Source organism: Colobus angolensis, unplaced genomic scaffold (assembly GCF_000951035.1).
Source record: "Colobus angolensis palliatus isolate OR3802 unplaced genomic scaffold, Cang.pa_1.0 Scaffold36, whole genome shotgun sequence".
NCBI classification, from domain to species: domain Eukaryota; kingdom Metazoa; phylum Chordata; class Mammalia; order Primates; family Cercopithecidae; genus Colobus; species Colobus angolensis.
The window spans coordinates 3112631-3136400 of record NW_012116932.1 but is presented as its reverse complement, the minus strand read 5'-3'; the positions used below and the strand labels follow the sequence as shown (position 1 = coordinate 3136400).

At 44.5% G+C, this 23770-nt stretch overlaps 1 pseudogene; it reads left to right on the top strand.

Annotated features, from left to right (window-relative positions):
* Positions 1 to 5168: 5168 nt before the first annotated feature.
* Positions 5169 to 18985, top strand: LOC105519875 (annotated as a pseudogene).
* The last annotated feature ends 4785 nt before the right edge of the window (positions 18986 to 23770 follow it).

Genomic DNA, 23770 nt, shown 5'->3' with positions numbered 1-23770 from the left:
CTTCCTTCCTTCCTTCCTTCCTTTCTTGATGGAGCTTTGCTCTTGTTGCTCAGGCTGGAGTGCAATGGCACGATCTCAGCTCATGGCAACTTCTTTCTCCTGGGTTCCAGTGATTCTCCTGCCTCAGCCTCCCGAGTAGCTAGGATTACAGGCATGCACCACCAAAAGACAAAAGTCTTGAGCACAGTTGTGGTTAAAAGACATAACTGACAAGTAAATTTGGGTATTTCTGTGGCATACAACAATTTTATGTAATCATGATTACTACTGATAACATATACTAAGACATATCAGAATCACAGGAATCATATACAATTTTGGAACACATACTAATACATTATGTAAATATAATCCAAAGAAGATTAGTTCCGAGTCTAAGTCATTTTATAAACATATAAGCCAGGAGTTGCCTGAACCTTCCCCTTTAGCCATAAATCTGTTTGCTCAACTGGCCAAAAGCATTGCCAGCAGCTTAAATGTCTCCTCCTGCTATGTTTGTAGGGGGAACTAACACAGGAGGCCAATGGCCTTAGGAGGCAAGAAAGTTATTGCCTCAAAATAATTTTACTCTGACTGACTCTTCCTCTGAACCGACACCCACAAGCTCAAGCGTCTAGCTCTTAAAAACTTCTATTATCAGCAAATACGGTATTGTTTGCTAAGGAAAAGTTTTTACAGACCCAGTAAGCGAATTAACATGTTTAGGACAGTAATATTATAATGAAACCCTAGAAAAAACCTTATGGCAAGGCAAAAATAACTCCAGATCACTTCATCCAAATCTGTTCTCGCATTTCTCTTCTCTAAATCACACCTGGTATCAGCTTAAAGCTCCAAATTCTTGGCAAGCGCCTCCTGGTCTTTATTGGATCTGTAAGCTACAGGCATACCGACAGTTGTCAGCTAAATGGACAGGGGCCTGTCTGTTTAGAACAATTAGACCGTCTTTCTTCCTACTCCCACTGCAACAGGGAGAAACTTTAGGGTATCCCATCTATGATGAAGTTAGAAAAAGAAACAAAAAAGATGTAAACATAAAAAGAGATATAAAAATAAAAGATTAAAAAGACACAGATTGAGCCCCTGAAAGAATAATTCGGTACTATGGGCCAGCTACCTGGACATAAATTTATATGATTTGCACCCCAATTTATATGATTAACCATATCATAAGGTTACAAGCAGCACTAGAAATCATCACTAATGAAACAGCAAATGCATTAGACTTGTTGGCCCAGCAGGCCACAAAAATAAGACACGCCATTTATCAACATAGACTAGCTCTTCTTTGACATCTGATATAATTCAGTTGTGAATCTGTCTGACCCTGGGCTTTTTTGGGTTGGTTGCCTATTTATTACTGTTTCAAATTCAGAGCTCATTGCTGGTGTGGTCAAGGATTCAATTTCTTCCTGATTCAGTGTTGGGAGGGTGTATATGTCCAGGAACTTACCCATTTCTTCTAGATTTTCTAGTTTATGCAGTGGGCACACTGTACACTGGTAAAGTGGCACAGAATAGGTACTTTTTATTTAGAGCGGGCAGCATGAGTAGGCATGCTTTATGTAGCAAAACTGGCATTTGGTATTGACCCTCTTTTTTTTGAGACAGGGTTTTGTTCCGTTGCCCAGGTGGGAGTGCAATGCTGTTCACAGCTCACTGCAGCCTTGTTCTTCTGTGCTCAATCGCTCCTCCTGCCTCAGCCTCCTGAGTAGCTGGGACTATAGGTGCACACCACACCTGGCTTTATTTTTTGGAGAGACGAGGTTTTTCCATGTTGCCCAGGCTGGTGTCAAGCTCTTGGGCTCAAGTGATCTGCCTGTCTCAGCCTCCCAAAGTGCTGGGTTGGCCTGCCCCAGCTCAACGGGCTGCGAACTCTCAAGTTCATGCTTGTACCTGCCATATCCTTGCCTTGGAAGGGCAGGGTGACCGTAAGCTTGGGGCTCAGAGTCCCCTTTAAACACTCCCCAACTTCCCCTCTAAACTGTGAGGGAGATGCTGAGACTGAGGATCCAGTGCCCATGCTGGGGCACCCTGAGCTGGGTCCTCTGTACCCAGCTGGCCAAACTCCAGGTTTTGGTTACCCACCCAGACATGGGAGATGCACCCAGCCTGTGGAGACTGACTGACCCAGCCCAGTACAGCCTCCCGTGACCTTCCCTAGATCAGGGGCCAGAGGCAAAGTTCTCCCAGCAGAAGAGGAGAGGAGGTTGTGTGGTATAATCTGCTCCTGACAGAAGGTGCCAGGCTGGGGGTGGCAGGGCTGGAGGGTCCTGGCCTGGGATGGTGAAAGGCACTGCCCAAGGCTAGGGTGGCTGTAGGCTGCAGACCTGGCAGACTGGTGGTTTCCTGGTAACTGGACCCCTGGCAGCCTCCCAGTGATGTAGGCTGGGCCTTTATGGACTTTAATCAGCCCTCTCTCTTTTTCCTTTCTGTGTGATTACCAGGTCACTAGAGCCACCTCTCTGCTTGTTTTGGTTGGGCTTTTCTGGACTTTAGACCTCAGCCCTTGTTTGCCCATTCCTGAGCCCTCCCTGCCCTGCCTTCAGCAGTTCCTGATCTGTCCCTCTCCACTCTCCCCAGAGCTCTCCAGGCTTTTCTCTGGGACTCAGGAACTCAGCCTCCATCCCGTCTGCTCTGCAGGATGTCGCTGCTGAGCCTGTCCTGGCTGGGCCTCCAGCCGTTGGCAGCATCCTCGTGGCTGCTCCTGATGCTAGTTGGGGGCTCCTGGCTCCTGGCCCATGTCCTGGCCTGGACCTACACCTTCTATGACAACTGCCACCGGCTCTGGTGTTTCCCACAGCCCCCAGAACAGAGCTGGCTTTGGGTCACCAGGGGCTGGTAAGTGTGGCAGCAGGATGGGTGTGGGGTCTCAAGGTGGATGGACATCCAGAGGGGTGGGAATGGGGCTTAAGGAACTGAGTATTGAGGGTGGCAGGGGTGTGGGACGGCAGCGAAGAGAGGGAGGTGGCTCACGCATTCCTCTACTCACTCAGTCATTCCTCTACCCAGTCACTCATTGCCCTCCTCACTCACTCATTCCTCTGCTCACTCACTCATTCCTCTCCTCACTCACTCATTCCTCTGCTCACTCATTCATTCCTCTACCCACTCACTCATTCCTCTCTTCACTCACTCATTCCTCTCCTCACTCACGCATTTCTCCACTGACTCATCTCTGTACCCAATCATTCATTCCTCCCCTCACTCACTCATTCCTCTGCTCACTCACTCATTTCTCTGCTATACTAACCCATGCCTTTCTCACCTCCTTCTCCTCCCATCCATAGCCTCCTTTGAATTCTTTTCCTGTCTGTCTCCCCTACATTAATGCAACTCTGAGGGCTTCCTGGGCAGGGGTTGGCTGCATGGAGAAGTGAGCCTCTGGTGCTCCCACATTCTTTATTGCTGGATTTGAGGTCTCCTGAGCCCATTGTCCAGGGACCACTCTTTGCCTGGTCCGTTTCCTGTTATGAAGGCACAGAAGAGATGCATGGGCCAGAAGAGATGTGTGGGCAGCTTTCCACCTCCTTTTCTGGAGGTACCCTCCTCTTGTTTTGTTCCTCCCCACTAAGATGTCCCAGTGGGTCCTGTTGCCCAACCTGGATAAAAGTTAGCCACTCATTTCCCCTTTCAGAAGCCTTCCTTGACTCCTCCCCGCTCTTCCAGATTTTGCCCTCTGACTTAGACCTGCTCTCCCTTTTGGGGGCATGGCTTCAGTCTGTTCATTTGGAAATGGAAGCATTGATGGGTATGTCCACAGGTGCAATGGGAGAACATTCCCATGTGAGAGCCTGGCATGCAGAAGATGCTTCTGGGTGGGAGCTGCTGTTCTGATGGACAGTTAGAGTTACTTCTGCTTCCTTGGGGGCTGCTGAGAAGGGAAGGTCCTGATGTGTAGACTTTTCTCTATGGGAGGAATTGGAGATCAATAAATACTGAGGGAACTCAGAGACTGGTGCTGGCGTGGGTCCTCTGCATGCTGAGCGCCAGACCCCTGGGCTCACATTTTCTTTCTCTATACTTTGTCTCTGTGTCTCATTTCTTTTCTCAAGTCTCTCGTTCCATCTAACGAGAAACGCCCACAGGTGTGGAGGGGCAGGCCACCCCTTCATCTGTGGTGGAGATGTCACTGCCTCCTTTTCCCCTAGACTTCCACATGTTTTACCTCTAGTTCTGTCTGCTTGTGACTGGGGTGTGTCTGTGTGACAGCAGCTGCTGTATGGCCACATCTGCTCTGTGGCCATGTCTTATCATGTGTATATTTACATCTGGGGCCTGGTTACACCTGGCATATGCCATACTTGTTTGCACCTGCTATATGTTTACCCCTGGGATCATATGGAAATGGTTATGTCTAGGGTTCAGCTGTGGCCAAGAGTGTTTGAGGTATGTGGGGTCTGTCTGGTTCTGTCTGAGATTCTGTTTGAGATGATCTCTTTCTTCTGCTGGTGATGTCTGGACCATGTTTGGGATGTGCCTCATGTCTGGAACCCAGGGTCCCTTTGTAAACATTCTGAGACATTGTTTGAGTACTATCTGAGACAGGCATCAGGGTATATTTGAATCATGACTACAGAAGGTTTGGGACCAGACATGGGCCATTTTTGGGATATTAAAGGGACCATATTTAAATCCTAATCCTACCTGGGGCCTGCCTACAGGGCATGCTAAGGTCATTTCAAAGTGTCTAAGATCCTTGTTAGAGCATAGTGTATCATGCTAGGGCTTGTTATGTATTTTGTGGCCATGTCAGCATATGTTGACACATATCGGGGCCATGTCACATGTTCCAGGTGTATGTCTGGAGAAGGCAGAGAGTGCTGAGGCAGAGAGAGTGTCCTAGGTCCCTGAAAGGCATTTTGTGGAGCATTGAGCTATGCTCAGGTGTTGCGGAACATGTTAGACTATGTACCAGCCATGTAGAAGTGTGCTGGGGTGTGCTGTGCCATATTATACTGCATTATTGCTCTACTGTACTGCTGCTTGGTCTGGTCTCCCTTCCCCCTCCCTATCCACCTTTTTTTTTTCCCTGGCCTTGGCCCTCTTCCTGCTATGCTGTGCTTTGAGGGGGGAAGTGTGGTATCTGGCTTGGAGCCTCACCCCATACCCAAAGTCCCTCCCTCACTGTTCTCCACGGTTTCTGATGGTCCTCATTCATGTCAGCCACCATTGCTCCAAAAGACGAGGCATTTTACAAGTTCCTGAAGCCCTGGCTGGGTGAGTACCTGTAGGTGAACAAGGGTGGGAAAATCCTTAGGGGGTGGGCAAGAAGAGGGAGATACCCTTGCCCATGGCCCTTGGCTGCTTCTACTAGGGGGTGGGCTCCTGGTGAGTGCTGGTGACAAGTGGAGCCGCCACCATTGGATGCTGATGCCTGTCTTCCGTTTCAACATCCTGAAGCCCTATATGAAGATTTTCACTGACAGTGTGAACATCATGCACTGAGTTCTTTGAACCCAGAGTTCCAGCTGCAGCCTTGGGGTGGAGGCACCACAGACAGACCTGGTCTAGAATTTTGGCTCTGCTGGGTGGCATTGGTCATTGCTTTTCCTCTCTGAGCCTTGGTTTCCTCATCTGTAAAATGGGGGTAATAATCCCTACTTAAAAGATGGTCAAGGTGATGTAATGGAGTCATGTCCCTGGTGCATAGTAGGTGCCCAGAAGGTGTCTGTTTCTACGTTTCCTCTTGTAAACTCAAGAAGGTCATGACGAAGATTGTATAGTAGCTGTCGCTGAGTAAGAAGCCACTTGAAAACTCATTGGTTTAAAACAATAAGGTTTTATGATTGCTAACAAGTCTCTGAGACAGGTGGCTGGTATATTAGTCTGTTCTCATGCTGCTAATAAAGACATACCTGAGACTGGGTACTTTATGAAGGAAAGAGGTTTAATTGTCTCACAATTCCACATGGATGGGGAGGCCTCACTATCACGGTGAAAGGTGAATGAGAAGCAAAGTCATATCTTACATGGTGGCAGGCAAGAGAGTGTATGCAGGGGAACTCCCCCTTTATAAAGCCATCAGATCTTGAGAGGCTTATTCACTCTCATGAGAACCACATGGGAAAGACTCACCCCCATGATTCAATTATCTCCCACTTGGTCCCTTCCATGACACTTGGGAATTATGGGAGCTACAATTTAATATGAGATTTGGGTGGGGACACAGCCAAACCACATCTTCTATCCCTGCCCCCTCCTAAATCTCTTGTTCTCACACTTCAAAACCAATCATGCCTTCCAAACAGTCCCTCAAAGTCTTAATTCATCTCAGCATTAACTCAAAAGTCCACAGTGTAAAGTCTCATCTGAGATGAGGTAATTCCCTTCCGCCTATGAGCCTATAAAATCAAAAACAAGTTAGTTACTTCCTAGATACAATGGTGGTACAGGCATTGGGAAATACACCATTCCAAATGGGAGAACTTGTTGAAAACAAAAGGGCTACTGGCCCCATGCAAGTCCAAAATGCAGTAGGGCAGTCATTAAACTTTAAAGTTCCAAAATGAACTCCTTTGACTCCATGTCTCACATTCGGGCCATGCTGATATAAGAGGTGGGCTCCCATGGCCTTGGGCAGCTCCACCCCTGTGGCTTTGCAGGGTACAGGCCCCCTTCTAGCTGCTTTCACTTGCTGGCATTGAGTGTTAGTGGCTTTTCCAGGTGCACAGTGCAGGCTGTCAGTGGATCTACCATTTTGCGATCTTGAGTGGCCCTCTTCTCACAACTCCACTAGATAGTGCCCCCGTAGGGACTATGTGTGGGGGCTTGCACCCCACATTTCCCTTCCATATTGCCCTAGCAGAAGTTCTCCACGAGGGCCTTAGCCTTGCAGCAAACTTCTGCCTGGACATCAGGCATTTCCGTACATCCTCTGAAATCTAGGCCAAGGTTCCTAAACCTCAGTTCTTGACTTCAGTGAACCTACAGGCTCAACGCCACATGGAAGCTGCCAAGGCTTGGGGCTTGCACCCTCTGAAGCCATGGCCCAAGCTGTATGTTGGCCACTTGCTGTGGCTGGAGCAGCTGGGATGCAGGACACCAAACCCTTAGGTTGCACACAGCAAAGGGGCCCTGGGTCCAGCCCAAGAAACCATTTTTTTCCTCTGAGGCCTCTGGGTCTGTGACGGGAGGGGCTGCCACAGAGGTCTCTGGAGTCATTTTCCCCATTGTCTTGGTGATTAACATTTGGCTCCTTGTTACTTCTGTGAATTTCTGCAGCAGGCTTGAATTTCTCCCCAGAAAATGGGGTTTTCTTTTCTATTGCATCATCAGACTGAAAAGTTTTCAAAGTTTTATGCTCTACTTTCTCTTGAATGCTTTACTGCTTAGAAATTTCTTCTGCCAGATACCCTAAATCATCTCTCTCAAGTTCAAAGTTTCACAGACCTCTAGGGCAGAAGCAAAGTGCTGTCAACCTCTTTGCCAAAGCATAGCAAGAATCACTTTTATTTCAGTTCTCAACAACTTCCTCACCTCCACCTGAGACCACCTCAGCCTGGACTTCATTGTCCATATCACTATCAGCATTTTGGTCAAAGCCATTCAACAGGTCTCTAGGAAGTTCCAAACTTTCCCAAATCTTCCTGTCTTCTTCTGAGCCCTCCAAACTGTTCCAACCTCTGCCTGTTACCCATTTTCAAAGTCACTTCCACATTTTTGGGTATCTTTACAGCAGCACCTCACTCTACCAATTTACTATATTAGTTCATTCTCATGCTGCTAATAAAGACATATCCAAGACTGGATAATTTATCAAAGAAAGAGGTTCAGTTGACTCACAGTTCTGCAGGGCTGGAAAGGCCTCAGGAAACTTAAAATCATGATGGAAGGGGAAGCAAGCACATCCTTCTTCACGTGGCAGCAGCAAGAGGAGGTGCTGAGCAAAAGGGGGAAAATTCCCTTATAAAACCATGAGACCTTGTGAGAACTCACTCACTATCATGAGAACACCATGAAAGTAACCACCACCAGGATTAAATTTCCTCCCACCAGGTGTCTCCCATGACAAACAGGGATTATGGGAACTACAATTCAAGATGAGATTTGGGTGGGGACACAGCCCAACCATATCAGTGAGTTCTTCTGGATGTGCAAGGGATATTCATGGTACATGAGCAGTTGTGGGTCAGGTAGGCAGCCTTGCTGGTCTTGGCTCAGTTCTCTCAAATGTTTGAGTTTTAGATGGCTTCAAACTGATACAGATGTCCTCAGCTGGGACTCCTTGACTTTCCTCCAGCGATTCCATCCCTCCAGAAGGTACCCTGTGGTTCACATGGCAGATAGCGTTCCAGGGAGTGAGACGAGGCAGGTTAGATTCATTAGTTATTACCTCATCAATTTCACATTGTATTTTGTCAAAGAAAGCCAAAAGTCCAACAGAGAATCAAAAAGTGGTGGGGGAGAAAAAAATACTCTGTCTCTTACTGGAAGTCACTGAATAAAATCACATTTCAAAGGGTATGGATATGGGGGGCAAGTGAAGAATTTGGGAAAGGGCTTTGTGACATCTCTAGGATTTACAAAAAAACTTGCAAATTGATAAGTTAGCTTGTTATGGTTTCATGGATTCTGCCAGAAGACATGAGATTTGTGGGTAAGAGACAAAGCATGATTTATTACTCATAGTACAGCAAGGAGCATGTGTTTCTTGTTGGTTTGCTTTTTTCCTCAAGCCATGCAAATCCCTTGGGGCAACACAGGTGGGCTTCTACTGATGCTTGCTGACATAGTATATTGCATTACAGGGATGGAGCATTAGGCTTAGGAAATCTGCTTTTATAGCAAGCCTGATAAGTGCCAAAAGGGAGTCATTACCTCATCCCTCAAGGCTGTTCTCTGCAAACACGACTCTCAGAAATGGCTCCAGTTAAGAATATCAGTGTCTTACCTTCTTGGTGTACCCAGAAAGGATACTCAGGGCAAATGGAGGACTACCTCTCCCAACATAGGGATAGTGTAATAAATTGTCATAATCAGTTTATAACAATGCATATGAGGAAATCCAACATTGGTTGAGTACGCACCCTATTGACCAGAAACAATGCCATGTTCCCATTCCACGATGCAAGTATATATTGACTAATTAACTTTTAACAACTCTGTGAATAAGAGATTATTTCTGCCCCAGTGTAGATGATGCAACTGTAGGTCTGAGAGATTAGGGAGCTTGCCCAAGTTCACCTAGCTAATAATCGAGGTTGGAATAGTGGAGCAGGATTTCTAACCTTGTTTATGTGGCACCAAGGTACATCATCTCAACTGTTCCTGAAGATTTGACAGGGGAAGGGAGGTTAATGTGTTGACCAAGGGCATGCCAGGGTAGAACGTGAATCCAGGTTCTCCTGAACCCCAGTCCTGGGTCTTCGTCTCTTGATAGTAACAGTTGTTTTTCCCAACACAAGCTCGTCCTCCGTGGGGAGGGGTTCCTGGGGAGAAGACAAAGAAGTTGGCTTTGGAGAAGTCTGTCTTGATGGTTGGACTTGGGGAAGGACTCAAAGGAACTAGGGACCAGCCCCAGCTGTGTCCCCTTCTCTGGCTAGGCCAAGTGGCAGCTTCTGGCCTAGGAGGGCAGTGCCCATCTGGACATGTTTGAGCACATCAGCCTCAAGACCTTGGATAGTCTGCAGAAATGTGTCTTCAGCCATTGTCAGGAGTGAGTCTTTGCCCAGGACCTGAGAACTTGAGCCATGACTCCAAAGAAGTAGGTTGGGGAGAGAGGACTGACCGGGGCAACCAGAAGTGCCTACCTCATCGGGGCAACCAGAAGTACCCGGAGGAGTTACGTCACAGTCTAAATGACTGGTATAAATGCTATCATGAGATTTCTAGGGAGCCCTTGAAGGGGTTTGAGCAGATGGGCATGGTCAGAGCTGAACTCTGTGGAGGACTGACTGTAATGTAGATGTTGCATGGAGTTGACATTGGATGCAAAGATACTAGGGTGGGGCATGGACTTTGGACCAGCTGGAAGAACAGTAAGTCTGAGCTTTGTGGATAGTTTTAGGAAGGAGAAGGGACAGAATTCTATACTGGGGGCAGGGGAGACAGAATAAGAACATGATGCTCAAGCTATGGTCTGGGTGCCCAGGGGCACGGAGAAGCTCATAGAGATGGAAATCAGGGAGATAAGAGAGTTTGGACAATCAATCTCATGGCTGATCCTCACTCTAACTGTGGGGACATCTGTTTCTGGATACTGTGTTTCCTGATAGGAGGTAGCTCCTGGATGCTGGTGGGAGGTGCTCCTGTGGCTTCAGGTGTGTTAAGTTGTTGCCTCCCTTTCTGCCCTTATCCTGCAGGAAGCCCAGTGACTATATTGCCGCCATCTTGGAGCTCAGTTCTCTTGTGGCAAAAAGAAACTGGAATATCCTCCTGCACATGGACTTTCTGTATTATCTCACCCCTGATGGGCAGCATTTTGGCAGGGCCTGCGCCTGGTGCATGACTTCACAGAAGCCATCATCCAGGAGCAGTGCTGCACCCTTACTAGCCAGGGTGTTGATGATTTCCACCAAATAAAGGCCAAATCCAAGACTTTGGATTTCATTGATGTGCTCCTGCTGAGTAAGGTGGCGTTCTCTGGGATCTGAATTCAAAAAGTAGAAGGAAGCTTCATGTCAAATGTCAGATCAAAGAACTTGGATGTGATCCAGAGTACACTGGGGAGCAATGGAAATTGCTTGAGGAGGGGAGGGACAGGTCAGAGATAGGTTTTAGAGATGACTGTGTGGGACACAAACAGCAGGGGACCTCTAGGTGTGAAACTGACAAGTCTGATACTCTATTTACAAGTTAATAAGCTAGTGTGTCACATTTTTATCTATACATCTACATCTCTATCTACGTTGGTGTCTTGTCTGTGTCATTGTCTATGTGTGAGTCTGTGTGTATGACTATGTGTCTGTATGACTATGTCTTTGCCTGTCTTTGCCCAGCTGTAGACATGCGTGTTTATGTCCGTGTCTTCGCCTGTGTCTTCCTTATGTCCATGTCTTTGTGTCTTTTCTATGTCTGTGTCTTTGTCTGGGTCTGTATATGTCCATGTCTTTGTGTCTTTTCTCTGTCTATGCTTTTGTTTATGCCTCTGTCTATGTTTATAGCTTTGTTCATGCCAGTATCTGTGTGTATATCTGTGTCTATCTCTAGCTTTTTGCCTTTTTCTGTGTCTTTGTCTACGTCTATGTGTATTTGTGTGCCTGTGTCTGTTTCTGTATCTGTGTCTTTCTCTTTGTCTATGTCTGTCGATGTCTATGTTGATGTCTTTGTTTATATCCGTGTATTTATCCGTATCTGTCTATGTCTTTCTCTATGTCTATCTTTGTCTATTTCTATGTCTACATATTTCTCTATGCCTAGGTCTTTGTATTTATATCCATGCCTATGTTTTTGTCTATGTGTCTGAGTCTATGCCTATGTTTTTCTATGTATATGTCTGTTGTGATAGACGCATTAAACGCCTAGATCAGAGCAGCCCATTTATTGTTCACAGCAATACTAGCAGCCAGAGTAGGATTGTGGCACTGGCTCTCCATTCCCAAATCAAATTCCTCCCAGGGGAATTCAATGTTTTTACCTCTATGTGCAGCAGAGTTTGCACCCTAGGAGAGGTGCCCTACATTACAAGTCTTGGCATATCTTCTATTTCTGACCTCTAGTGAGAGAGAAAGCAAGAGAAAGAGGGAGACAGACAGGTGGGGGATGCAGGGAGGAGAGAGTATTTTGTTCTGGAGCATAAACAAATCCTCTTTAGTGAGATGCCATAGTCTGTACACTTACAACCCAAATATCTCCAGGGGACATAAGATAAAAGTCTATGGATTTAGCGCTCTAGAATGTGAGCAAATATTTTTGGAGTAATATTTAATCTCTAACTTGCAAAGCAAATTGCCAATTATCTTGTAGCCCAGGTTGCCAGGAACTTTTTCTCAGAAAGTTCTCATCATACAGAAATATGAAAATTTTCATAGGTCATTGAGTCCTCCCACTGGGGACAAAAGAGGAGACCAGGAGGCCAGGGAGGAAGCCTGTGGGTTAGGGGCTCTGGTGATGGTGACCAAGAGATATCTATGTGTGCAGGGTGGGCTTGGGTTTCTGGAAAGAGGGGTCTTCAGAGATTGTCTGACTTTAGACTGATGATCCTTCAGAGCTAGTGTGATCTGTGTGTGTGTGTGTGTGTGTGTCTTGCCTTCTCACCAGGATGAAGATGGGAAGCTGTCTGATGAGGAAATAAGAGCAGAAGTTGACACCTTCGCGTTTGAGGGTGAGGGTCCCAGTGTGGGACTACAGTAGGGACAAGGGCCTCTCCATCCCAGGGATGTGGGAGATGAACCCTGCATCACTCCATTCAGCCCATCCTCCCACAACCCCACCATCCTCCTGAGGACCTGGATGCGTGGGCGCTTTCCACCCTCTGGTGCTGAAGCAGCCCAGAGACTCAAGCCTGTTTTGCTGCCCCTCAGGCCATGACATCACTATCAGTGGCCTCTCCTGGGTCCTATACAACCTTGCAAGGCACCCAGAATACCAAGAGCGCTGCCAGCAGGAGGTGCAAGAGCTTCTGAAGGACCACGAGCCTAAAGAGATTGAATGATGAGTGCAGGTTCTTCTGGCTGGTTCCTGAGGCCCTCTCATTGGCTCTGCTCCCCAAATGGGAAGTGGGGAAGTTGTTTTGTCAGTTCTGCCACTTTTGCTTACTGGGAACAGAAGCAGAGGACCACAGGCAGGGCCAGCCTCGCTAGCAGGGGAAAGACTACAGGCTGTTAGGACAGAAAGACCTGGGCTACTGTTTCTTAAAGAACTAAAAGTAGAACTACCACTTGATCCAGCAATCCCACTACTGGTATCCAAACCCTCAAAAGAAGTCATTATATGAAAAAGACACATGTACACACATGTTTTTAGCAGCACAATTTGTATTTGCAAAAATATGAAACCAACCTAAGTGGCCATCAGCCAATGAGTGGATATAGAAAATGTGGTATATGTACACCATGGAGTACTACTCAGCTATCAAACAGGATGAAGTACGGCTTTGCAGCAACTTGGCTGGAGCTGGAGGCCATTATTCTAAGTGAAGCAACTCAGGAATGGAAAACCACATGTCATATGTTCTCACTTATAAGTGGGAGCTAAGCAATGGGTATGTAAAGGCATACAGAAGGGTTTAATGGGCACTGGAGACTCAGAAGAGGGAAGGTGGAAGGGGGATGAGGGACAAAAAACTCCATATTGGGTTCAATGTGTGCTACTCACAGGCATAAGAATGATATAATGGACTTAGGGGCCTCAAAGACAAGGGTGGGAGGGGGTTAGGGAGAAAAGATTGCATATTGAGTACAGCCTACACTGCTTGGGTAATGAATGCACTAAAACCTCAGAAATCATGGCTAAAGAACTTATCCATGTACCACCTGTACCCCCCAAACTATTGAAATAAATATAAATAGAGATGCAGCCAGGCATGGTGGCTCATGCCTGCAATCCCAGCACTTTCGGAGGCTGAGGCGGTTGGATCATGAGATGAGGAGTTCAAGACCAGCCTGGCCAAGATACCAAGATAGTGAAACCCTATGTCTACTAAAATTACAAAAAAATTAGCTGGGAGTGGTGGCAGGTGCCTGTAATCCCAGCTACTTGGGAGGCTGAGGTGGGCAGATCATGAGGTCAGGATTTGAAGATCGGACTGGCCAATATGGTGAAACCCCATCTCTACTAAAAATACAAAAGCTAGGTGGGCATGGTGGCACAAGCCTGTAGTCCCAGCTACTTGGGAGGCTGAGGTGGGCAGATCATGAGGTCAGGATTTGAAGATCGGACTGGCCAATATGGTGAAACCCCATCTCTACTAAAAATACAAAAGCTAGGTGGGCATGGTGGCACAAGCCTGTAGTCCCAGCTACTTGGGAGGCTAAGCCAGGAGAATCGCTTGAACCCTGGAAGTGGAGGCTGCAGTGAGCCGAGATCACATCACTGCACTCCAGCCTGGGCGACAGAGTGAGACTCCATCTCAAAAAAAAAAAAAAAAAAAAAAAAAGAGAGAGAGAGATATGCAACATGTAGACAACAAGTATATTAGATATAGGTTAAAATAAAAATGTAGATAAATAAATATTTGAAGGAATAAGGGAAAGAAAATTAAAAAGGAAAGACTGGAGTGCTGAGAGAATTAGCGACAATAAGTGAGAGAAGATGATGCAACTTAGCACATGTTCCGCAAATGAACGTCACTCCCTTCCTTTTCTCCAGGAAATATTTTTTCGACCATTTTCACTTCCTTAATGTTTGCCCTTCTGTTCCCTAATTCCCATCCTTATGTCCAGTACAGGGATTCATGAAGGAGACCTCAGAGTAAAAATCATTCATTTATCGTCCGGAACGTCTGGATTGTTCATCCACCCAGTCCTCATTCAGTAAACGCTCCCACACTGTATTCCCACCCCCAGTTCTTTTCACATTACCTGTCTGTGCTCTGGAGACCTTGGGAAGGATGCAACCCAGGGACTTGTTTTCCAGGTGCTTCCTGCCCACATGGGAGCAGTCCCTGGTCAGGACACTCCCAGACCACATGGGCAGGGATGGGGTTTACAGTAAGAGAAGCATGACTCGGGGGTATAGCAAGTGTCTCAGTTGAGACCCTGAATGATGGTCAGTAGATATTTGGGTGCAGTTGGGGAACAGTGGCTCTAGGTCAGTATGATCTCCTGGGTTGAGAGAAAGGAGCAAAGAGAAGGAGGAGAGAGATGGGGAGAGATTCGGTCATAAGGAGATGATGAAACTGGAGATGGTAGCAGGGACTGGCTATGGAAGCCTTGGGGAAAATGTTAATGACTTTGGCTTTTACCAGAGAGCAATGGGGAGGCTAGGGATGCATTGGAGGAGGGAGGGAACGGTCAGATCTGGTATCAGAAGATCTTTCTAGGGTTATTGTGGAGGGTGTACTAGAGAGGACCAGCAAACTATAGTCATCCCACTGATCTGTCGAGTACTGTTTTTTTTTTTTTTTTTTCTTTTTTGAGACAGAGTTTTACTCTTGTTGCCCAGACTGGGGTGCATTGGCGTGATCTCAGCTCACTGCAACTTCAGCCTCCCGGGTTCAAGTGATTCTCATGCCTCAACCTCTCGAGTAGCTGGCACTACAGGTATGTGCCACCACGCCTGGCTAATTTTTCTATTTCTAGTAGAGACAGGGTTTCACTATGTTGGCCAGGCTTGTCTCGAACCCCTGACCTCAGGTGATCTGCCTACATAAGCCTCTCAAAGTGCTATAATTACAGGCGTGAGCCACCATACCCAGCTTGAGCACTGTTTTTATTTCTCCTATCAAACCATACATTTGTACCCATTAATCAACTTCTCCTCATCCCCCCTTCCCTCTACCAATCTACTTTCTATTTTCATGAACTCCATTTTTTTCAGCTCCTGCATATGAGTGACACCATGCAATATTTGTCTTTCTGTGCTTGACTTATTTTTCTTACCACAATGGCCTTCAGTTCCATCCATGTTGCTGCAAATAACAAAATTTCAGTCTTTTTAAATGGCTGAATAGTATTCCGTTGTGTAGATATGCCACATTTTCTTTACCCATTCATTCACTGATGGGCACTTAGCTTGATTCCATATTTTGGCTATTGTGAATAGTGTTGCAATTAACATGGGAGTACAGGCATCTTTTCAATATATTGATTTTCTTTATTTTGGATATATAGGCAGTAGTGAAATTTCTGGGTTATATGGTAGTTCTAGTTTTAGTTTTTTTGGGGAACCTCCATGCTGTTCTCTGCAGTGGCTGCACTAATTTATAGTCCCACCCACAGTGTGTGAGAGTTCTCCTTTCTCCATATCCTCACCAGCGTCTATTACTGCCTGTCTTTTTGATAAAAGCCATTTTAACTGGGTTAGATGATATATCCATGTGGTTTTAATTTGCATTTTTATGATGATTAGTGACACTGAGCATTTTTCCATCTACCTGTTGGCCATCTTTTGAGGCCATCTGTATGTCATCTTTTGAGGAATGTCTATTCAGATCTTTTGCCCATTTCAAAATTATATAATTTGTTGTTTTTTTCTCTTACTGTTGAGTTGTTTGAACTCCTTATATATTCTAGTTATTAATCTCTTGTTTGATGGATAGTTTGGAAATATTTTCTGCCATTCTATGGGTTGTTCCTTCACTTTCTTGTTTCCTTTGCTGTGCAGAAGCTTTTTAGCTTGATGTAATCCCATTTGTCTATTTTTGCTTTGGTTGCCTGTGTTTTTGAGATGTTACACAGAAAATCTTTGCCCAGACCCATATTCTGGAATATCAAACCAAGATTTCAAGCAAAATTATGTACGTGGTTAAAAAAAAGTGTCCAAAAGAGTTTATGATAAAAATGAGCTTCCTTATTAAGCTCCACCTTAGTGGTGACTGTGGTCAATAGTTTTCTGAGCATTCTTCCAGAAAATGGCTGTCCTGAGGCCCACATTTATATAAACACACACTCCCCATTTCTGTGTAAATGAAAGTATATAAAGTACACACAGGTCTGCGCATTAACAATGTATGGTGGCTCATGCTTGTAATCTCAGCACTTTGGGAGGCTGAGGTGGGCAGATCACTTTAGGCCAGGAGTTCGAGACCAGCCTGGCCAACACAGCGAAACCACATCTTTACTAAAAATAGAAAAAATTAGCCAGGCATATGCCTGTAGTCCCAGCTACTCGGAAAGTTAAGGCATGAGAATCACTTGAACCCTCAGTGAGTTGAGATCACGCCACTGCACTCCAGCCTGGGTGACAGAACTCTGTCTCAAAAAAAAAAAGGAAAAAAAAGAAACAAAAACATATATATATCTCTGAGATTTAAAAAAATTTTCTCAATAAACGAGTTTTGGGAAATGAGTTTTTTTAAAATTTGCTTTTTACTTTTAATTGAGAAAATTTATTTATATATATTTATAAAGTAATGTGTGATATTATGATATATATGTACAATCTACAGTTATTAAATCAAGGTACTGAACTCACCCATCACCTCGTTTACTTATCATATTTGCGGTAAGAACATTTGAAATTTTTCTTTTTTAGTATTTTTAGGTAATACAATACATTGTTAACTAAAGTCACCATGCTGTGTCCAATAGATCTGAACTTATTCCTCTTTAACTGAAACTTGTACCCTTTAACCAACATCTCATTATTTCCTCTCCCTTCCCCTCAGCCCTGGCCTCCAGTAACCACTGTTCTACTGTCTGCTTCTATGAGCTTGACTATTTTAGATCAAGTTTTACTTACTTCAGATAAGTAAGATCATGGTGTTTGTCTTTCTGTGCCTGTCTTACTTCACTTAGCATAAGGTCCTCCAGGTTCTTCCATGTTGTGGCAAATGATTTTTTTTTTCTGTTTTTAAGGCTGAATGATATTCAATTGTGTATATATACCACATGAAAAATGAGCATTAATTTACAGAAACAATGATGAGAACAAGTTCTTCTTGCACCAAAGGAGATATTACAGATAAAACAAGGGTTATCCTTGACAATCCTCCCACCCCACTTAATCCCCTCCCTTTCTCCAAATGGATCTCTAGAGCCATAGAATTGTCTGTTTATCTCTCTCTCCTCTATTTCAGCTATCAATAATCATCATCTACGATGTATCTTCTATCTATGAATTGTCTATGAGTCATCTATCTTCATGTACATCTATATACTTTTTCCCTTTTGCATATATATAGCTATACATTTTATAACTTGCTTTTGTCACTCAACAGTGTGTATTACAGCTTTTTTTTCTGAGTATTTCGTATTTTATTCAGCTCATTCCTATATTGGACACTTATGTAAAGGTTTCCAATTATAGTAGCAAAGAGAGACCTTGTCTCCAAAAAAGAAAAAATAATGTTAAAGGAACAATTACAAAGTCACAAAAATACAAACAGTGTGGCACCATTGCAAAAATAAGAAAATAGACTCATGAAACAGAATAGAAAACTCAGAGACAGACACACGAGTAAGCTAAAATGTCACATCTGGTAAAGGGAGTCCCCTAAAACTTTTGGGGAAATGGATGGATTTTCTGGCTGTAGAAGAAAAAAAGTGGAGGAATTTAACTTCGTAGAAATTCATCAAAAGTATCCTCCAAAAGTTAAAAGGCAATATTTTGTAACAAAAGAGAGAAAACAAGATTCATTTTAATACACATTTGTAAAAGTAATATTTTTAAAGAATCCAAAGTAAAAGAGCAAAAAATAAGGAAACCACTTCCATAAAAAGAAAACAAATAACTTATCAACATGTGCAAGAGATGTTCAACCTCACTCTTAATTAGGAAAATGTTCATTAAAAGTAGAAATAAAAAGATTGACAAAGATTTAAAATTTAATAGTACAACACTACTTTTGGTAAAGTTATGGGAAAGCCTGTGCCATCAAATCAGCTAATAGAAATGGACTTTCTATCATAAGTGAAATTGTACAGTGCAAACGGTCTTTGATTCTTCAATTCCACTTCACAGAATTTGTCCTGCAGAGATGTCTACACTTGTAAGCAAAGGTCACTGCACACACATGCTGACTGCCTCATGTTTAATTTAGTAAGAGGTTGGAAACAAGCCAAATATACATCAATGGGAAGATGTTTAGATAAACATCCGCACAGTGGAATACTATACAGCTATACACAAGGAGGAAATAAAGAACACTAGTCTCGTAGCATACTGCAGGCTAGAAGGTAAATCAGTACAGAGACTCTAAAAGGCAGATTGGAAATATCTACTATAATTTGTTCCATATGGAGTTCGTTACAGGGAGAAAAGGTCTCACTTGCAAACAGAGAACTGGAGAGTTGTGTCTTTGCTACCTTGATAATGATTGGGGCTGGTGTTTCTTTAGGGATGACCTGGCCCAGTTGCCCTTCCTGACCATGTGCATAAGGAGAGTCTGTGGCTGCATCCCCCAGTCCTGGGGCACTACGGATTCTGGGAATTTCTATCCTAAATGATATAGGCATTAAAAAGAAATTATTTAGGCAGATAGTGAGGGTAAGAGAGTCCTCAGTAAAGTTTCCCTTTTAATGAAAAGCAGCCCTCAGATCTTTTTTTTTCTAACAAAAGCAGCCTGTAAAATTGAGCTGCAGACGTAGATAAGCAAGCTGGAAGCTTACAAGGGTGAATACTGGCAGCTGTGCAATTAGGAAAAGGCTGTTTGAGGGCCAGGCATGTTCAACGTGGGGGCTCCCTCTTCCCTCATCTTTACCAACCACGTGTATAGTAAGGAGCAGACAACATGGTGCCAGCCAGGTAGAAAATCCATTTGCATAATGAAAGATTAGGGTGGTGGCCAGCTTCTTTGCAGCACTATGTAATCATCACTCCTGGTTCAACCAATCTTTGGGCCCTATGTAAATCAGACACCGCCTCCTCAAGCCAGGCTACAAAACCCTGTGCACTTCGCCACGGGACTGGACGACCCACTTGGGCGCCCCTCTCTCTCTGCAGGAGAGAGAACTATTCTCTTTCCTCTTTCTGTTGCCTATTCATCCTTCACTCTTAGCCTCACTCTACATGTGTCCATGTCCTTGATTTCCTTGGCATGAGGCAACGAACCTTGGCTATTACCCCAGACAAACAACACCACTTCAGTGTTCCTCCACTGAAGTTCTTAGAGGTCTTACCATTATTGGAAATGATCCTGTTTATTTGTTGCTCATGTGAAATATTTAGTAACGTTAAAATATCCAGAGTGACATTTGTGAGAAGCTGCAAGGACCTTTGGTGCTCAGCTGGCCCAAAGCATAGAACTGTATAATTTGGCTCAAAGATCCTTTTGACTTTCATTAAGAGTTAGTGCGGCTGGGCGCGGTGGCTCATGCCTGTAATTCCAGCACTTTGGGAGGCCGAGGCGGGTGGATCACCTGAGATCAGGGGTTTGAGACTAGCCTGGCGAACATGGTGAAATCCTGTCTCTACAAAAATACAAAAATTAGCTGGGCATGGTGGCATGTGCCTGTAATCTCAGCTACTCAGGAGACTGAGACTGGAGAATCGCTTGAACCTGGGAGGTGGAGGAGGTTGCAGTGAGCCGAGATCACACCACAGCACTCCAGCCTGGGTGACAGAGAAAGACCCTGTCTAAAAATATAAATAAATAAATAAGTAAATAAATAAATAGTGCAAGAGAGAAATTTCACAAGTCTCTGGGGATAGAATCTTCCTGCAGTGTTACATAAAACTTCACATTAAAATCTGTTTTGGGAAAAAAACAAACAAACAAAAAAAACAAAAACAAAACCACGGAGCTACAGTCACAAATATTTGCAACCCTTGAATTTGGTACAGGGAAGTAGATTTATTTTTTCCAGGACTTCTCAGTGCATTTGAAATTCTGATGTGGCTGACAATTTCAAAGCAAGGTCCAAATATGGATTGCGTTGCATCTAAGGTTGCCAAAGCAAGATGTTCAATATTTACTAAGTGCCTACCATGCATCAGTCATACGATGATGATATAGAAATCGAGGCCCACGTCTTCCAGCCCATGAGGGGAGAGAGATTTGAATGAAGGGGAGGCTTGGTACAGAATTAGGAGTCATGATTCTAAACAGAGCCCTGCAGAAGTTGCAAGCTTAAAGTCAACTCATGGGAGGAAGAGGAAGATGCAGTGTGGTACCCATCAGGAAATTAATAGAAGGCCTCCTTCAGAACATCTGGAGTAGGTGGCCCCATTGCCTAAAAACACATCTACAGAATCCATGTCTGGGATAAGCCCTGGAATTTCCCTTGTCATCCAAAAGAGCATGAGGATGAATACGTAGAAGAAAGGAGTGCTTCAGTGGAGATATCTGTTTGCAAGAGGGGAAAACAAAGTCTCCAGTGTGGACCAAAGGTGCTCTCTCTTCAAAGAGGGGAAGGGTAGTTTGGTTTTTATGTCTCGCAGGGCCAGTATCATACATGTTCAGCAGGTGTAGGGGAAAAGCTATCTATATTTGTGAGGGAGCTGAGTGCATGCGGATTGGGTAAATGCGTATGTAACATACATCCTACAATCACTTTGGGGCAGGGATTTAGCATGAAAATGAGATGGAATTTGGCTCTTTACATCCAAAGGTGAACTATAGAAGCAAAGACAGTTTCTGTGCAGCCTCAATTAACTGCTGAAACTGGCCTAAAGTCTGTAATAGCTCATCAGAAAAGGGTGTTTTTAGGTCCTCTGTCCAATCAGGGTTGTAGTGGTCTGGATTGTAAGTCAGAGCTGATAGCTCCTGTTGTTATGGAATGTTGCTGCAGGAATTTGGAAATTTCTCATGCCAGCCAGACCCTGATTCTTCCACTCATAAGTAACTTCATTTTGATATACCAGTTAAAAAGAAATTATTTTTCTTTTTAAAGAAAACCTTGGTCAGGTTTTCCTTTTAATGTAAAGCAGCCCCCAAATCATTTCTTTTCTAATAAACAACAGCCTGTAAAATCAAGCTGCAGACATAGATAAGTAAGATGGAAGCTTGCACGGCAGCTGTGCCAATAAGAAAAGGCTGCCTGGGTGCTAGACGTGTTCAACATGGCGGCTCCATCTTTCCTTTTCTTTGTCAACCACATGTACAGTAAAGAAACAGGCAACATGGCCCAGGTCAGGTAGATAACCCATTTGCATAATAAAAGATTAGGGTGCGGTGTCCAGCTTCTTCTCACACTATGTAAATGGTACACCCAGTCCAACCAATCTTTGGGCCCTGTGTAAATCAGACACTGCCTCATCAAGCTACTCTATAAAACCCCATGCACTTTGCTGGACTGGAAGTCCCAGTTGGGAGCCCCTCTCTCTCTGCAGAAGAGAGAGTTATTCTCTTTTCTCTTTCTTTCACCTGTTAAACTTCCACTCTTAAACTCACTTCTTGTGTGTCTGCATCCTCGATTTCCCCAGCATGAGACCATGAACCTTGAGCATTTACCCCAGACAATGATGCTGCTTCACTCTCCTTAATGTTAGGGTTCATCTTAGTTGATACAGGGGCATCCGTTTTGGTGTCTCAGATCACACTCTCAGAAAGGACAGATGCTGCCTCTCTCTCCTCCTCATGTTCCTCTCTTCCTCTCTCTATAGGTGTGGGAGTGCTGCATCTCAATGGGTTTTGGAATCTGGGGGAGAAGTACATCCAATGAGCATTTGCTCCAGATCTCCACAGTGAACAGGGAAAAAATGCAACAAAGAATAGAACACCAAAAGAAATTCAGGAAAGCCTCAGCCTTCCCAAGTCAAGTCTTCCTAAATTTAGCCACTGGGATGGAGTCTTGAGGCTGCCTGCCAGCCCCCAACCCATTCCTGTTGATAGGGTCATGACCCACCCACCTACCAAAAGGCCTGATGTGGAAGTAAATCTAAAACCAAAGAGAACAAAAGCAATAGTAATCACCATGGTTCCTCACTCATCAGCAGGGCAATCCATATTTACCCAGCATTTACCTAAGGGCATTAAAGTGTTACCGGATGATACCTTGCTGTTCCAGGCTCTTCATGTCTGGAACAAAGAATTGCGTGAGACGCACACAGATAGCAAAACAGCAAAAGTTTATTAAGCACAGTATTATACTCTTGGAAAGGGGAGAGTGGACTGACCTTTGAGAAATGAGATCAGCACTAGTTTGGTGTATTTGGGGTTCTTTAATATGTTTTTTCTCTTCTTTTCCCAAGGCTGCCTAATCTCTAGCCAGTGTCTGCCTTTTGATTGATAGGTGGGTTACTTAGTTACTTTGACCCTTGTGCACTTGCACGTTGCCTCCATCCCATAATTTTAAGTACATGCATGATATGCAGTCCATATGCATGAACCTTAAGTAGCTGATGACCATATGGGATCATTTTAAGAATACCTTTTCCTCGAATGCACATGTCCATCTGTGAGGAGCTGCACCAGACAGGTTTGGTCCAGATCTTACTGGCCATGGGGTCTCTTTACTCACTTCTTTTATCTCACCTTTGTTTTGGCTGTTCAACTTCTGCTTCTTATCTTGCTTCTTGTTTACCCACCTCTTTATCCTGCTTCTGCTCCTACTCATTCCGCCCTTTATCCAGCCTCCAATTCTCCAATTTCCTCTTCTATTCTCTTGCCTCAAAAGAGGAAGAACCAGATGAAACAGAACTAATCTCCAAGTAACAGACCCAACAGAAGAAAGAAAAGACAGCTCAATAATTTGCTCATTTCTATTTGTCATGGGCTTAGCAAAGCAGGAGAGAGAGCTGAGCTGCCCAGTGTTGAAGGACCCAGTGAAGACAGCAAGCCCACTGTATTAGTCCGTTCTCATGCCGCTAATGAAGACATAACTGAGACTGGGTAATTTATGAGAGAAAGAGGTTTGATTGACTCACAGTTCAGCATGGCTGGGGAAGCCTCAGGAAACTTACAGTTGTGGTGGAAGGGGAAGCAGACACGTCCTTCTTCACATGGTGGCAGCAAGGAGAAGTGCTGAGCAAAAGTGGGAAAAACCCCTTATAAAACCATCAGATCTCATGAGAACTTACTCACTATCATGAGAAAAGCAGCATGGGAGTAACCACTCCCATGATTCAATTACCTCCCACTGGGTCCCTCCCATGACATGTGAGAATTATGGGAACTACAATTCAGGATGAGATTTGGGTGGGGACACATCCAAACCATATCACCCACACTAAAGCAGCAGTCAATACTTTCATTACTTACTGTGATAGCACAGGAATGAGGCTCCACCAGAGAAAGCACCAGTTTCTCTCATTCCTTTTTTCCCACTCACATCACCAAATGGTGATT